The sequence below is a fragment of the Zea mays genome, chromosome 4 (genome assembly GCF_902167145.1).
Source record: "Zea mays cultivar B73 chromosome 4, Zm-B73-REFERENCE-NAM-5.0, whole genome shotgun sequence".
Lineage (NCBI taxonomy): Eukaryota > Viridiplantae > Streptophyta > Magnoliopsida > Poales > Poaceae > Zea > Zea mays.
Window position 1 is genome coordinate 231,066,597 of NC_050099.1, and position 15,903 is coordinate 231,082,499.

Here is a 15,903-nt window from a genome sequence, read left to right on the forward strand (position 1 = left end):
AATCCGTCACTTTATAGATCCTGAGCCCTATGAACAACTTTATCTTCCTCCGCACGTAATCCTAATGATACTCAAATTCTCTATACAGCCAGATTCTTTTCACAGCTAGATTCTCGGAGAAGCTGGTCAGAAAAAAACTGAAGCAAACAGGCCCGTAGGCGTACAGTTTCAGTGTTTCACTTTCACGTAAATGTTCTGGTCATATGCCTTCTCTGTCTCTACTCTCTGCTCCTTTAAAGCACGATGCGTTATACGTCCCATGTAGATTCTTGTGCACCACCCATGACCCATCGACAAACGCATTGAACCGCTTCCGCCACTCTCGGCCGTCGTGTGCCTCCATAGATGCAGCACGGCAAGAACAGCTAAGGGAGAGGAGAAGGAGGTGACACATGCGTGGCTAAACACTAGAGGAAGAGACGTCGCTGCCGGCGATACGTGACTAAGCAACCAAGGAAGAGGAGGAGGTGCTCTCGATTATAGTTTTAAATTTTGTATTGATTGGTGACAAAGAATTTATAAGATATTGAAACCAATGAAAATATATACATTATTTGTTTTCATATAGTCAGCATTAGCACTAATATTTTATCGAATATTTATGTATCGTTGCAACGCACGATAATTCTAGTAGCAATCCTATATTTTTATATGAACCAATACGCATGTTACCATTCCACCAATAATTATGTTGAGTCGTGGCTTTAATAACCTTTTCGTTTTAAGGTAATTCTATATTTCGTACTCATTAAATATGGTAACACATCATCATATTTGGTGACATATCATTGAAATTAAGAGAAGAGATTCGCTAGTAAAAAAGCTCTATAGACGATTCGAAAACCATTTACACTAGCATTTTTCAGAACCGACAGTACTAGAGGCCATTACAAATAATTATTTTTAAAGATAGGTAAATGAGAACCACCAGTGGAAATCGATTTTCTCTGAAGGTTTAGTTAAGACAACCATCAGTGGAAACCAATTTTCACTTTCGGTTGAGGTAATAAAACTATCAGTACTAATCTTTTCCATAAAACATAAACAGAGTTTTTAAAATAGCAAAAAAAATTAATTAGGGGACACCTCATACAAGCCCCATCAGCCCGTCTACATCGCGACATTTTTTGCGCAGAAATCGATTTCCACTGGCGGTTGAAGTAATAAAACCATCAGTACTAATTTTTCTAGAAACACAAATAGAGTTTTAAAATAGCAAAAAAATATTTTAATTAGGGGAGACCTCACCTATGCCCCACCCGCTCGTCTATGTCGCAGCATTTTTCGAGCAAAATTCACGCGCTACACGGACGATGGGAATCAAACTGGCGTCCTCACCCTCGTGTGTACCCACCACTTCACTCATCACTTAGTTTATGTCTATATTGCAGTTTTGTTGTCAATGTATTATAACCAACTTAGTGTAAATTGATTGTTCAAGGTCATAAACGAATTCAAACAAAAAGGTTGTCAACTACAAAGTTGAATAACTTTTGAAGTCCTACAACCTCTATTTGGTACTTTTCCATCTGAGGTGGTTTTCAAAATTTGTATTTTAAATTCGAGAAATTCATATGCCCACTTTTGAGAGCCAAAATGATTTTAAGGGGGTGTTTGGTTGCTTCTGCTAAAGTTTAGCCCGGGTCACATCAAGCGTTTGACTTTTAAATAGGAGTATGAAATATAGACCCAACCAACTGGACTAGATTCGTCTCGTCTTTTAATCTTCGGTTGACAAATTAGTTTTATAATCCGACTACATTTAATACCCGGAACGGAGGTTCAAACATTCGATGGGACATGGGCTAAATTTTAGCGGGGTGTAACCAAACACCCCTTAAATAAAAAAGTTATCAACTAAAAAGTTTCATAACTTTTAGAGATCTACAACTTATATTTTGGTTCCCATTCGACGTTGTCGGAGAGGGAATTCTCCGGCCGGGTGGTGGAGTGCACCCGCCCTAGATCCTAAGATGAGGAAGGGGCTTAAGCGTTTTGCCTGTCCTGCTAAGCGAACATCAAGCTCATGAACACGCGAGGATTTAGAGTGGTTCGGGCCGTCGGAGTGTAACACCCTACTCCACTGTGTGTTGGATTGCAGTGGAAGCTTGAGGATTGAGAGTCTCAGCCTAAAAATTGAGCCTGTGTCTAAGCCCCCCCTGTAACGTTGCATGCCTCCCCTTTTATAGCTAAGGGGGGCATGTACAAGGGTACTGAGCCCCGACATGTGGGCCTAGGAACATAACGGATGTAGCACTTGGAACTACTAATGTTTGCTGCTGGAGCAATCTTCTTCCGCCCTGACATCCGAGATCTGCGTAGCATCGGTCGTGCAGGGGAAGCTTCTCGTATAAGGGATGATGAACACAGTGCGCCGCGCAGCACGGGCGTACTGTTTGACAACGGACTGGACAGGTGCACCATCTGCAGGATGGCCCTGGCGCCGCCTGCCAGCGGAGTGGACAAGACGCATTAAATGCTGTGAGGGCACATCGCCCATCAGCAGGGTGGACAGGCAGCGCGTCCTTTCCACAATAAATGCAGAGACCACACGGCCTAGAGGCCTTACGTCAGACTCTGCCCGCTGGCTTATGTCACGGGCTACAAGCCACGTGGCAGCATCGGGTCCCCGCCTGAGCGAGGAGCGCATGCGCGCAAGGTAAGGCCTAGACGCGTGGCAGTACCGGACCCTTACTTATGCCGGGGTTTCCCCTGTCCCGGGACCTCGTTGTGGCCCGAACCTTACTAGGATGGATCTGGACCCCATCCAAAGGACCCGGCATGCTTACTTGGGGGTCCCGGGCCGTAATCGGGGGTCCGGGTTGTGCGTACAGTGGTCCGGTGCCCCTTGCGGAGGTCCGGTCCAACTGTTACATCCTGGGATGTATCATCTTTCTTCGCCACATGGTGCCCCTTGAGCGGCCCACGTGGTGGGGTCGAGCTCTGTTCACCGCGTGGCTCGGGAACGTCGTATGGGCACCGCGTCTTCATACCGTAGTAAGGGGTACCCCTGATTCAAGGTACCGACAGTGGCCCTCGGGCTCGCCTTAGGGGAGGATGCGAGCCTGCAGGTGGGGCCAAAGTTTGACTGGCGATTGGCTCGCTGCTCCTGCACGCCCGTTGATGCAATTACTGCCGGCCCGCCCATGGTCACGCCGACTGTCACGCCTGCCCCCGCGGCTAACTGGCCCGTGACCTCTGCACTTAATGTCTTTGTTGGGCCATGCGCGGGGTGCCTCGAGTCGCTGCATTGGTTTTGAAAAATTATCTTCTCAGTCTTCTGCGATGGCCTCGAGGAGGCGCGGTATTGGCGCGATCGGCGGTGCGATTTTTCTACACCCAGAAACCGGCGCGCCGGGTGCATGACATGTGGGCCTGGGCCCCCATGCCAGAAGTTGGACCACCGGTTGCAGAGAAACCGAGGGGGCGCACAACCGCGGGGCGGTTGCACGCTCCTTGTGCGGCGGTTCGCCTCCTTGACCGCTGGTTGCGGCGGAGATGGAAGGGTGTATAACCGCAGGGCGGTTGCACGCTCCTTGTGCGACGATTCGCCTTCTTCACGCTTCGGGACAGCTTGTATGACATGTGAGGCCTGACCCCCATGTCATAGGATGGAAACCCTGGTGCGCATTTGTTGGCGTTTCGACCCCGGGGGGGTCCCTGGACCGACGAGTAAATTGTCGCTGCGTGTCCCAGCCCAGATGGGTCGGCGCGAGACGGAACACAAGGGGGAAACAACAAAGGGGAATCGTGACTCGTGTTGTCCTGCGACCAGGGCGGATGCGCTTGCAGTAGGGGGTTACAAGCGTTCGCGTAGAGAGAGAGAGAGAGAGAGCCTGCTCGTCAGCCCGTCCTCCCGCGCGGCCACCTTTCGTACGAGGGCCCTGGACCTTCCTTTTATAGATGTAAGGAGAAGGCCCAGGTGTACAATGGGGGTGTAGCAATGTGCTAACATGTCTAGCAGAGGGAAGCCAGAGTCCTATGTACATGCCGATGTGGCTATCGGAGAGGTTTTGGCGCCCTGTTCATGTGACGCCGTGGCCGTCGGAGGAGCACTTGAGCCCTGTAGGAGCACAGCTGTCGGAGCTGTCGAGTCCTTGCTGACGTCTCCTTGCTTCCGTAGGGGGCTGAGAACCGCCGTCGTCATGGAGCACGCGGGGTGCCATCATTACTTGTTTTAACAGGACGAGCCAGATGGGACGCCGGTCTTGTCCCCCGTAGCCTGAGCTAGCTAGGGGTAGGGTAATGATGTGCCCCCCTGCGACGTGGTCGGTCCGAGCCCAAGGTCGGGCGAGGCGGAGGCTCCTCCGAGGTTGAGGCTGAGTCCGAGCCCTGGGGTCGGGCGAGGCGGAGACCGTCGTCCGAGGTCGAGGTTGAGTCCGAGCCCTGGGGTCGGGCGAGGCGGAGATCGTCTTCCGTGGTCGAGGTTGAGCCCGAGCCCTGGGGTCGGGCGAGGCGGATATCGTCTTCCGTGGTCGAGGTTGAGCCCGAGCCTTGGGGTCGGGCGAGGTGGAGCTTCCTATGGTGCCTGAGGCCGGACTTGGCGGTTGTCAGCCTCACCCTGACGGGTGGCACAGCAGTTGAAGCAGCGCAGGCGGCGCTGTTTTCCTGTCAGGCCAGCCAGTGGAGGGGCAAAGTGACTGCGGTCACTTCGGCTCTGTCGACTGAAGAGCGTGCGTCAGGATAAGGTGTCAGGCGATCCTTGCATTGAATGCTCCTGCGATCCAGTCGGCTGGTGAGGCGATCTTGGCCAAGGTTGCTTCTCCGCGAAGCCTGTCCGAGCTGGGCCTCGGGCGAGTCGGAGGTGCGCCCGTTGCTTGAGGAGGCCCTCGGGCAAGGCGTGAATCTGCCTGGGTCTGCTGTTTCTGCCCAAGGCTGGGCTCGGGCGAGGCGAGATCGTGTCCCTTGAGCGGACAGAGCTTTGTCCTGTGTTGCGCCCATCAGGCCTTTGCAGCTTGGTGCTGATGGTGTTTACCAGCCGAGTTTAAGAGTCTTGGGGGTACCCCTAATTATGGTCCCCGACAGTAGCCCCCGAGCCTCAAAGGGAGTGTGGGTACTCGCTTGGAGGCTTTGTCGCACTTTTTTGCAAGGGGACCGACCTCTCTCGGTTGCATTTTGTTCCGGTGGGTGCGCGCGAGCGCACCCGCCGGGTGTAGCCCCCAAGGCCTCGGAGGAGTGGTTTGACTCCTTCGAGGTCTTAATGCCTTTCGTGATGCCTCAGCCGGTCTGATTGTTCCCTCATGCGAACTGGTCGTAGCCCGGGTGCATAGTCAGGTTCCGAGTTCTCGGGCTGGTATGTTGACACCGTCAATGGTTTGGCCGAAGCCGGGTTTGTGAGAGCAGCCCCCGAGCCTCCGCACAGAGCGAGAGGACGGTCAAGGACTGACTCGGCTTTTTTTCTTACGCCCCTTCGTCACCTTTCCGCAAGGAGGAGGGGGGAAAGCGCCATGTTGCCCTCGGAGGGCGCCGAACATGGTGTCTCCAGTGAGTTGCTAACGGGTGATCCGAGTGGACGCCCGTGCCCCGTTCTATAAGGGTCGGCTAGTGGCCCAGAGGCGCGCTCCAAAAGTACCTGCAGGTGATTTGCCGGACCCGGTCCCGTTTGATAGGGTCCGAGGGCTCGATGCCTTCCTCTAATGGGATTCCGTTACAGAATCGCTCCTGCTGGTCTCGAAAATGTCCTAGGGTACCTCAGGAGCGTAGCCCGAGCCTCGGCCATGTATCGGACGTACCCAGAGTCATCCCTTGCTCTACGTGTTCTGAGGTGGCTGTCGAACCCTTTGAGGGGCCAGCCTACGAACCCCTGATCAGTAGTGGGCGCGGAGCCCGAGTGGCCTGAGGCGGCTGTCGAACCCTTCCGAGGGGCCAGCCTTCGAACCTCTGACCAGTAGTGGGCGCGGAGCCCGAGTGCTCTGAGGCGGCTATCGAAACCCTTCCGAGGGGCCAGCCTTTGAACCTCTGATCATTAGGAGGGCTCGAGGCCCGCTTCCTTCACGGAGAAGGATCCCTTTCGGAGTATCCCCTTTCCCGATCCCTGTAGCAAGAGAGAGAAAGGGGAAGAGGAAAAGGATACGAAATTGAACGATGTGGCGCACCTTTTTTGACGCGGTCATTATGGCGGGGGTGAAGCGTCGCCCGCTTCGCCTGCCAAAGGTGTCGCCTGCCCTGCCGCGGAGTTAATGTGACGGGACGAGTGGTTCGTGGGGCAGCCGTTGCGTGAGCCGTTCGAGGAACGGAACTCGAGCGTGTCGTCTTCACACCGTGGGAGAGGGCTCTCTCGCTGTCCCAGGAGGGGACGTGAGCCTGCAGACGATTTGACTGCTGCTTCCGCCCGCCTGCCGCCGCCATTACTGCCGGCCCATTTTTGGCCTATCGACCGTCGCGCCTCCTCCCGCGGCTGACTAACCCATGACCGATGTGCTCGGTTGGCACTGTTGGGCCATGCGCAGGGTCGCCTCGAGTCACGGCACCGGTTCCGCAGTCGAGAAGGCGCGGCACTGGCACAAGTGGCGGTGCAGTTTCTCGCACGTAGTAACCGGCGCGCCTGTTACATGACGTGTGGGCCTAGGCCTCCATGCTGGACGCGTCGGAGTTGAAAGTGTGCATCCCCTTGGTGCAGTTGCATGCCGCCTGCATGGCGGTCCGCCCTTTCGCCCGCTGGTTTAGGCGAAGATGGAAGAGCGTTTGTAACCGCTGGGCAGTTACGCGCTCCACGCGCGGCGGTTTGGCTTCTTCTGTCCTGGGCCAGCTCGCATGACGCGTGAGACTCAGCCCTCGTGTCGCAGGGGGAGGACCTTGGAGCGTGTTGGTGAAGACTTGGCTCGCGACGCCTGAGGACGCAAGTGGGGAGAATCGCCTTTAAAAGGGGGGCGACCCCCTTGGGTGGCAGCCATGCCTTCGCACTCCCCTCATGCATCGCATCCTTCCACCTTCCGAGCCCCCGGATGGGGAGCGCCCGCGTTGCTTTCGTATTGCTGTCGTTGGAGGAGCGCAACTTCGCGGAAGTTGGTACCTTTCAGCCATCGCTCGGCTTCAAGGATTTTCATCAGACAGCCCGGCTGCATCCCCTTGCCGATGGTCACCCAAGACGGTGACCACCAGTTTGATGGTGGGGAGAAGCAAGCCGGGCTGCGACCTCTGCCCCGCCCTCAGCTTCAAGGATCTTCATCATCCTTGCTGGGGCGGAGGGCGAGCTGAGCCGGAGCTCTACCTCCCGTACGGGCCGGCGGGCCACCTCCTCCTTCAGCATTCAGGGGAGAGGGCGCTCGCCGGCTTAGCGGAAGGGGCGGACTTCGACAACGCGGGGCCGATCGGACGTAAGCGTCGTCAGCTCCAGCATGCCTGGTTCGCTGGCTCAGCTGGCTCTGGCGCAGCTTCTGGTGCCACCTCCCACCGCTGGGCGGAGTGCGGCTATCTGCCGCCATACGGGCGGCTGTTGCGCCACGCGCACTGGGGGACCGCCCAAGACGTCGCGCGCTGCTAGGGCGGCGTTCGTGTTCTTGGGCTATCCTGCCCTTGCTCCGGTACGACGCCTCCGTGCGGAGGTCGGTGCTCGCCTGTCTGGGAGGACCCGAGTGGGGATCTGTCGGTGGGCAGATGGCTACCGTTGTCGGTGCTGAGGTGGTGGCGGCTGAAGAAGCCCTCGTCGCCGACGAGATTGCCGCCGCCATCTGCGCTCCGGGTCTCCGGCTCTTTGGCTTTGATAGCTTGTCCTCGCCCCTCGAGTGGGGACGTGGGTGAGGGCCTTGTTGCAGCAGCGTCTGCCCTGAGGTCATCGCTACTGTTGTTTGGCTGCCCGGAGCGGATGTCGTTGTCGCTGCTGCCGGAGCGGGCGGCGGCGAGCCACCTGGGATTTTGTCGCCCCGCAGGCCCTCCAATGTGGGGGGTTGTTCGTACCTGCGGGGGTGGAACCGGAGTTCCGTTTGTAATAGCACCTTGAGTGCTGGTGTCTATTCATTGTGGCTGTCGGGGCCTGAACATCGAGGTATTTGAGCGCAATACCGTGTTTTTTCCTCATTTCGAGCACTAGGACTCGCCTGTCGGCTAGTTGAACCGCTTAACCAAGTGCGAATCGCCCTGTGCGAAAGGTGACGAGTGAGGTATCCGTATCCCGGAGGCGTAGGAGTCCCTCGGCTCGGTCGGCCTTGCCACCCAAGGCTTCTCTTGTTTAGGTTAGGGGAAACCTCGGCTGCTCTACGATGAGCCGGAGCCGGAGGCAGCGGTGTCAGCATGAACAGAGGCGGAGTCGGCTTGAAAAGAAAACTTCGTCGGCTCAGGAGCAGGTGACTTCCCAGGCCGAGGAGGTGTAGCAGCGGCGGCTAGAACCTGGCCGGGTCGTCCACTGGCGGGACCAATGCCGGAGTCGGGTTGCTGAGGCCATGAGTCGGGCTGATGTCCTCGGGGGACAGCTGGCTGAGGCTACGGGGCGGCTGATCAAGCCATCTGCTTGGGCCAGGTTTCTGGAGGAGACCCTGGCGGCGATGGCCCAGGCGCGGTGCTGACGTCTTCCTTCGAGGGGGAGATCCTCCGACCGTGTCACCGTCCAAGGCCGGGTCGGATTCCGCTGAAGGTGGAGTCGACGCTGAGGGTGCTGCTGCCCCCTATTGATGTCTGAACCGTCGTCGTGTTGTAAAGCTGCGTTTCTTTTCCCCTTGTTTCGAGTATCAGGACTTGTTCATCGGTAGCAGAATCGTTTATCCGAGCGAGAGTTACTTTTCACGGAAGGTGATGAGTGAGGTATCCGTATCCCGGAGGCGTAGGAGTCCCTCGGCTCGGTCGGCCTTGCCGCTTACGTGTACTCTTACTCGTCCGTAGGATTCTATTATCGATATAGTCGAGAAGGCACGAAAAATTGTTTCGGCAGAAAAGCTTTCGAGCGTTAAGACTTGTTCGGCCAGCAGAATCGCTTATCCGAGCGTGAGTTACTTATCGCAGAAGGTGATGAGTGAGGTATCCGTATCTCGGAGGTGTAGGAGTCCCTCGGCTCGGTCGGCCTTGCCGCTTACGTGTACTCCGTCGTTTTCAGGATCCCACTATCGAAGTAGTCGAAAAGCACGAAAGATGTTCTGGCAGAAAGACTTTTTCCGAGGAAAATTTTGACGCAGAGGGGGTTCCCCCTTCTAGCCCCCGAGGGAGGGTCGGGCTTTGCCGAGGCAAGGCTGACCCTTCCTTGATGGTTAGACTTTATTTGTGTATGTAAACGAGGTATATGAACGACTTGAAAACATCTTAAGGGTAGAAGCGATGTAGCTATCGGATGTTCCAAGCGTTGCTGTAGACCTCGCCTTGACTGTTGGCCAACTTGTATGTTCTGGGCTTCAAAATCTTGGCGATGATGAACGGCCCTTCCCAGGGAGGCGTGAGCTTGTGGCGCCCTCGGGCGTCTTGTCATAGCCGAAGCACCAAGTCACCCACCTGGAGGTCTCGGGACCGAACCCCTCGGGCATGGTAGCGTCGCAGGGACTGCTGATACCGCGCCGAGTGTAGTAAGGCCATGTCCCGAGCCTCTTCCAGCTGGTCCAATGAGTCTTCTCGATTGGTCTGGTTGCTTCGGGCATCGTATGTCCTCGTCTTCAGGGAGCCGTATTCTAAGTCTGTGGGCAAGATAGCCTCGGCCCCATAGACTAGAAAAAACGGCGTGAAGCCCGTGGCTCGGCTTGGCGTCGTCCTCAGACTCCATACCACCGAGGGGAGTTCCTTCATCCATCGCCTGCTGAACTTGTTGAGGTCGTTGTGGGTCCTCAGCTTGAGTCCCTGTAGAATCATGCCGTTGGCACGCTCTACTTGCCCATTCGTCATGGGGTGAGCTATGGCGGCCCAGTCCACCTGGATGTGGTGGTCCTCGCAGAAGTCCAGGAACTTCCTATCGGTGAACTGGGTGCCGTTGTCGGTGATGATGGAGTTCGGGACCCCGAAGCGATGGATGATGTTGGTGAAGAACGCCACCGCCTGTTCGGACCTGATGCTGTTTAGGGGTCGGACCTCAATCCACTTGGAGAATTTGTCGATAGCGACCAGCAGGTGTGTGAAGCCCCCGGGTGCCTTCTGCAAGGGAACCGATGAGGTCCAGACCCCACACAGCAAACGGCTAGGTGATGGGTATTGTTTGCAAAGCCTGAGCGGGCAGGTGGGTTTGCTTTGTGTAGAATTGACACCCTTGGCAGGTGCGTACAATCCTAGTGGTGTTGGCCACCGCGGTTGGCCAGTAAAAACCTTGTCGAAAGGCGTTTCCAACAAGGGCTCGAGGCGCTGCGTGGTGACCGCAAGCCCCCGAGTGTATTTTTTGTAATAACTCCTGACCTTCGGCGATGGATATGCATCGCTGGAGGATGCTTGAGGGGCTGCGGTGGTAGAGCTCCTTTCCGTCACCCAGCCAGACGAACGACTTGGCACGCCGCGCCAATCCCCGAGCCTCGGTTCTGTCGAGGGGTAGCTCTCCTTGGTGGAGATACTGCAGGTACGGGGTCTGCCAGTTTTGATTAGGCGGGACCCCATTCCGCTCTCCCTCTACGCGCAGTGCCTCACCCTCGACGCCGAGGGTGCCTCGGGCTGAGCCGAGGGTGCCTCGGGCAGGGCCGAGGCCTTCTCGGGCTCAGGCGTGTCGTCGGTCTTGACGGAGGGTTGATGTAGGTCTCGGGAGAAGACGTCCAGGGGGACCGTTGTCCGCCCTGAGGCTATTTTAGCCAGCTCATCCGCAGTCTCGTTGTACCGTCGGGCGATGTGGTTGAGCTCGAGCCCGTAGAACTTGTCCTCCAGGCGCCGAACCTCGTCGCAGTAGGCTTCCATCTTTGGGTCGCGTGTTGGGGCGAAGGCGAAGACGCCACCCTTCGCTCGATGCCTTCGCCGTAATCGTCGGACCAAGGGAGACAAGACAACATGCAGGCTCACCCTTCGTCCCACACATCATCGGACGAAGACCTGTGACGAGGTCGTCCCATCATTGCGACCTCGTCCAGCATGGAGGCCCACGTGTGATCCGGCCCATTGTAACAGGCCCTGCGTGGCCGCTGCGCGTTACGGGCCTAATTTGTAAAGGCATCTCTGTAATTACGGTCTGTAACCCTGCTTTATGGGAATATTCCGGGATAACCTAGATGTCTGAGGGCACATGCGTCCTTAACACAGGACGCTGGGCACTCAGATACCTATAAATACCCCCGCACAGTGCCCTTGAGAGGCTAGATTAACAGAGCTTTTGCCATCTCGTGCGAGAACCCTGTTTATGTCAACTCTCACCCCCGTTGGATCCCCTTGCACCTGGTAGCAAGTTCCAACATTTGGCGCCCACCGTTCGTGCTACGAAAAAACCACCCGCGATGGCACCCAAGAAAGCTAACTCGAAGGCTGACGAGGCTGCGAAGGCAGCACTGCTTGCCGCAAAAAAGGGCAAGGCCCTCGCCCTCACTCACTCCACCCACCAAGAGGCTACTGAAGACGACGTTCTCCACACTTGCGAAGACGACGCTCTCCGCACCTGCGGCCCTGAAGGACAATCGCAGCCTCCCCCAGGCTTTGCCCCACCGGAGGGCGCGGACCTCACCGAGGACGGTGAAGTCCTCGGCGTCTCAGCGGAAGAACAGCTACAGCTGCGCGCCCTGCGCCTCAAGAACCGCAATCTCCAGAGGCAAAAAGAGATATTGGAGGCCAAGCGCCAGCGCGTGTCCGCACTAGCCAAGGTGCGGCAAATGATACGCGACGAAGAGCAGAAGGCCCAGGACCTCGAGCGGGAGATCGCGCTGATGCAGCGCGAAGGCCACCTCGGCCTGCAACACGGGCCACCCCTGCAACAGCGCGCACAACTGGAAGGCATACGCGAAGGCCACCTCGGCCTGCAGCACGGGCCACCCCTGCAACAGCGCGCGCAAATGGAAGACCACGCCTTCCCACACGCCGCGCCATTCCAAGGGGTCAACTACCTCGACGAGCGAAGTCCCCTAGCACCACACCTGCAAGTGACACCCTGGCCTGCCAACTTCCGGGCAGGGACCTATCCCAAGTACAACGGCAGCACGAACCCAGCACAGTACATCATGAGCTATCAGTTCGCCGTTGCATCTTCCGGAGGGGACGACGCCACGATGGCCAAGTCTTTCATCATCGCCCTCGAAGGCCCAGCTCTCACCTGGTTCACCAGGTTGCCCCCACTGTCCATTGACTCCTGGAGAAGCCTCCGGGACAAATTCCTGCTCAACTTCCAAGGGTACCGCCCAGACACCGACGCCTTGGCCGAACTCTCACTCTGCAAGCAGCTGGAAAAAGAGACTCTGCGGGAGTATTACCGCAAGTTTCTAACACTCAAGTCACATCTGCCCTCAGTTGATGACCAGATCGCCATCCACTACGCCATCAGTGGCCTTCGCGCCAGCGTCCTTTACAGCCACTAAATCAGGGACCCGCCCAAGAACCTCCAGGAATTATATCAACTTTTTGAAAAATATGCCAAATCCGAAGAACTCCACCAGCGCAAGGTTGAGTCCCAGAGGAAACCCAAAAATGCTCCACAGTCCAGTCGCACGTGGACGAGGACTCCGCAGCCAGACTTCGGTCGAGACGGCCGCAATCAGCAGCAAGTGCACAACATCGCCAACCAGCACCCCGCTGCTGACGCCCCTCGCCGCCAGGAGTATCCCCCAGGGCCGCGGAAACGGAACTCGCGGTAGGGGTCGGGGGCGTGCGCAGCCGCCGCGCCGATTCTACTGTCTTTTTCATGGCGAAGACTGCGCCCACCAAACCAGAGACTGCTCAGAAATGAAGGCCACCAAAGACAGGATGGCACGGGCACAGCCAGCCGACAACCCCAGAGTTGTCGCGCACACTTACCAGCAATCCCCTCCACCATACATCCACGCTCCCGCCCCGCATCCACCGCACCACGCATACCAACACCACCAGGAAGTACAAATCGTACCTCCCCCACCCCCACCTCCACACCAGCAACATCAGAACATCCCCCACCCCCACGCCCCAAAACAAGAAGACTTCGCCGATCAGCCGTATCGCGGAGTCATTCATATGATCACTGGGGGGTCCAGCAACGACTTCGACACAAAGCGGCAGAAGCGGGACCACTACCGCAGCATCAACCACGTCGCCATCACCGGCCCAGTCGTGCAGACGAAGTGGTCCCACGTACCGCTAACCTTTGACGCACGAGACGTCGACCTGCGCAGCGCCCCCCACATCGACGCCATGGTTATCAACTACAGCGTCGCAGGCTGGGACCTGCACAAAGTCCTAGTCGACAATGGCAGTCAAGCAGACATCATTTTCCTCCATGCCTTCGACCGCATGGGCATAAGCCACAGCTTGCTCAAGCCTTCGGACAACCCATTGTATGGTTTCGGCGGCAAGGGCACTTTTCCTGTCGGCAAAATAGAGCTGCCTCTCTCCTTCGGTGTAGCACCCAATGCCCGAAGTGAGCAAATAACCTTTGATATCGTCGATATGGTGTATCCGTACAACGCCATCATGGGCCGGGGTTCTATCAACAAGTTTGAGGCAGCCATTCATGGAATGTACCTGTGCATGAAGATACCAGGTCCGTTAGGCGCCATTGTGGTCTACGACAATCAACAGACTGCGCGCAACATAGAGCGGGACTTCGTCCCCAGACAAAGAAACGTGCACTGCCTCACGGCCCAGCGCGAGGTCCCAGTGTCCGTCAACCCAACTGACAAAGAGCACGACAAGGCACAGCTGCAGAGCAACGACGGGACCAAGACTGTTCCCCTCGACCAGGCCACGCCCAAGCAGACAGTCACTATCAGCAAAGACCTCACTTCGCATGAAGAGGAGAAGCTCCTCTGCTGCCTGTCCAAGACCAAAGATGTCTTTGCCTGGTCAGCCCTCGACCTGGTCGGGGTCAGCCGATCCATAATTGAGCACAGCTTGGGAATCGACCCTTCGGTGAGACCGAAAAAACAGCGGCTTCGCAAAATGTCCGACGAGAAGACAGAGGCCGCCAAGGCAGAGGTACACCGCCTCCTGGAAGCCAAATTCATCGAGCCTGTGGCTTACCCCACGTGGCTCTCCAATGTTGTGATGGTGCAGAAAAAGAGCGGCAAGTGGCGAATGTGCATCGACTTCACCAGTCTCAACAAGGCCTGCCCAAAGGACAACTTCCCGTTGCTGCGGATCGACAAAATAGTCGATAGTGCAGCCGGATGTGAAGTCATGTCACTCCTCGACTGCTTCTCCAGTTACCACCAGATATACATGAAGGAGGAAGAAAAGGCTAGCACCAGCTTTATAACACCCTTCGGCACATATTGCTTCATCAGAATGCCGGAGGGACTCAAGAACATCGGGTCCACCTTCTCCTGGCTTACCAAAACAGTGCTCGAAGGGCAAGTTGGCAGAAATATATTCACATATGTGGATGACATCGTCGTCGCCAGCAAGAGCAAGGAGGACCATCTCGCTGACCTCGCCGAGACATTCGCGAACATGTGAGACGCACGACTTCGCCTGAACCCGGAGAAGTGCGCCTTCGGCGTTCGCCAAGGCAAAATATTGGGCTACCTGGTATCACACCGCGGCATCGAGGCCAACCCAACCAAAATTCAGGCCATCATCAACATGACGCCTCCGCAGTCCGCCAGAGACGTCCAGCGCCTGACGGGCAGGTTGGCCGCCCTCAACAGATTCATCTCCAAATCCGCTGAGCGAAGTCTCCCTTTCCTCAAAACTCTCCGTGGCGCAAAAGACTTCGCTTGGGGACCAGAGCAGGCAGCGGCCTTCGCCTCATTAAAACAGTACCTGTCGGAGTTGGCAGTCCTTACAAGCCCCGACTCTTCGCTACCCCTGTTGCTCTATGTTGCGGCTTCGCCGCAAGCGGTCAGCGCGGCACTGGTGCAGGAGCAGACAGTTGAGGGCGTGATCAGGCAGTGCCCAGTTTATTACGTCTCCGAAGTGCTGACACCGTCCAAATGTAACATGACAGAACTGGAGAAGATTGCCTATGTAGTTGTTATGTCTTCGCGCAAATTGCGCCATTATTTTGAAGCATTCAAGGTCCGAGTCACCTCAGACAGGGGACTCGGTGAATTGTTCAGAAACCCGGAGGCATCGGTGAGGATTGCCAAGTGGGCAGCCGAACTCTCCGGCTACCACATCAATTTCGAGCCCAGGACAGCCATCAAGTCACAAGTCCTGGCAGACTTCGTCGTCGACTGGACTGGGCCAATAACACAGTCGGACCCGTCCGCAGAGAAGGTTTGGACGGTCCACTGCGACGGCGCGTGGTGCCATGCGGGGGCAGGCGCCGCTGCAGTCATCACCTCACCCGCCGGGGTCAAGCACAGATACGCAGCACGCCTCAGCTTCGCTCTGGAATCCGACAGATGCACAAATAACATAGCAGAATATGAAGCAGTCATCCTCGGCCTCCGCAAGCTGAGGGCCCTTGGGGTCACCACCTGCATCATCAGAATAGACTCCAAGGTAGTTGCCGGCCAAGTCGAGAAAGACTATGCAGCAAAGGACCCCGCACTTATGCAATACCTCGCGGCCATCCGAAGTCTCGAGAGACAATTCAAGGGATTCACCTTGCAGCATGTGGACCGGGCCAAGAATGAAGAGGCCGACGCACTGGCCAAGGCTGCCGCCAGAGGCGAGTCACTGCCCTCCGACGTGTTCTACCATGTCATCGGCACGCCAGCCGTCCGGAGCCCCGAAGGGCTCCAAATAACCAATGACAGCGAGGGCCACCACATAGTCAACCTTATTATGACCAAAGACTGGCGGGCACCAATAACCCTGTTTCTACAGGGGTACTATCACCCAACCGACATCAACGAGGCCAAGCGCCTCAAACATCGAAGCCGGGACTTCGCACTGATTGAGGGCCAACTCTACAAGAAAGGGGTCAGTCAGCCAATGCTTAAATGTGTCACCGAGACCGAA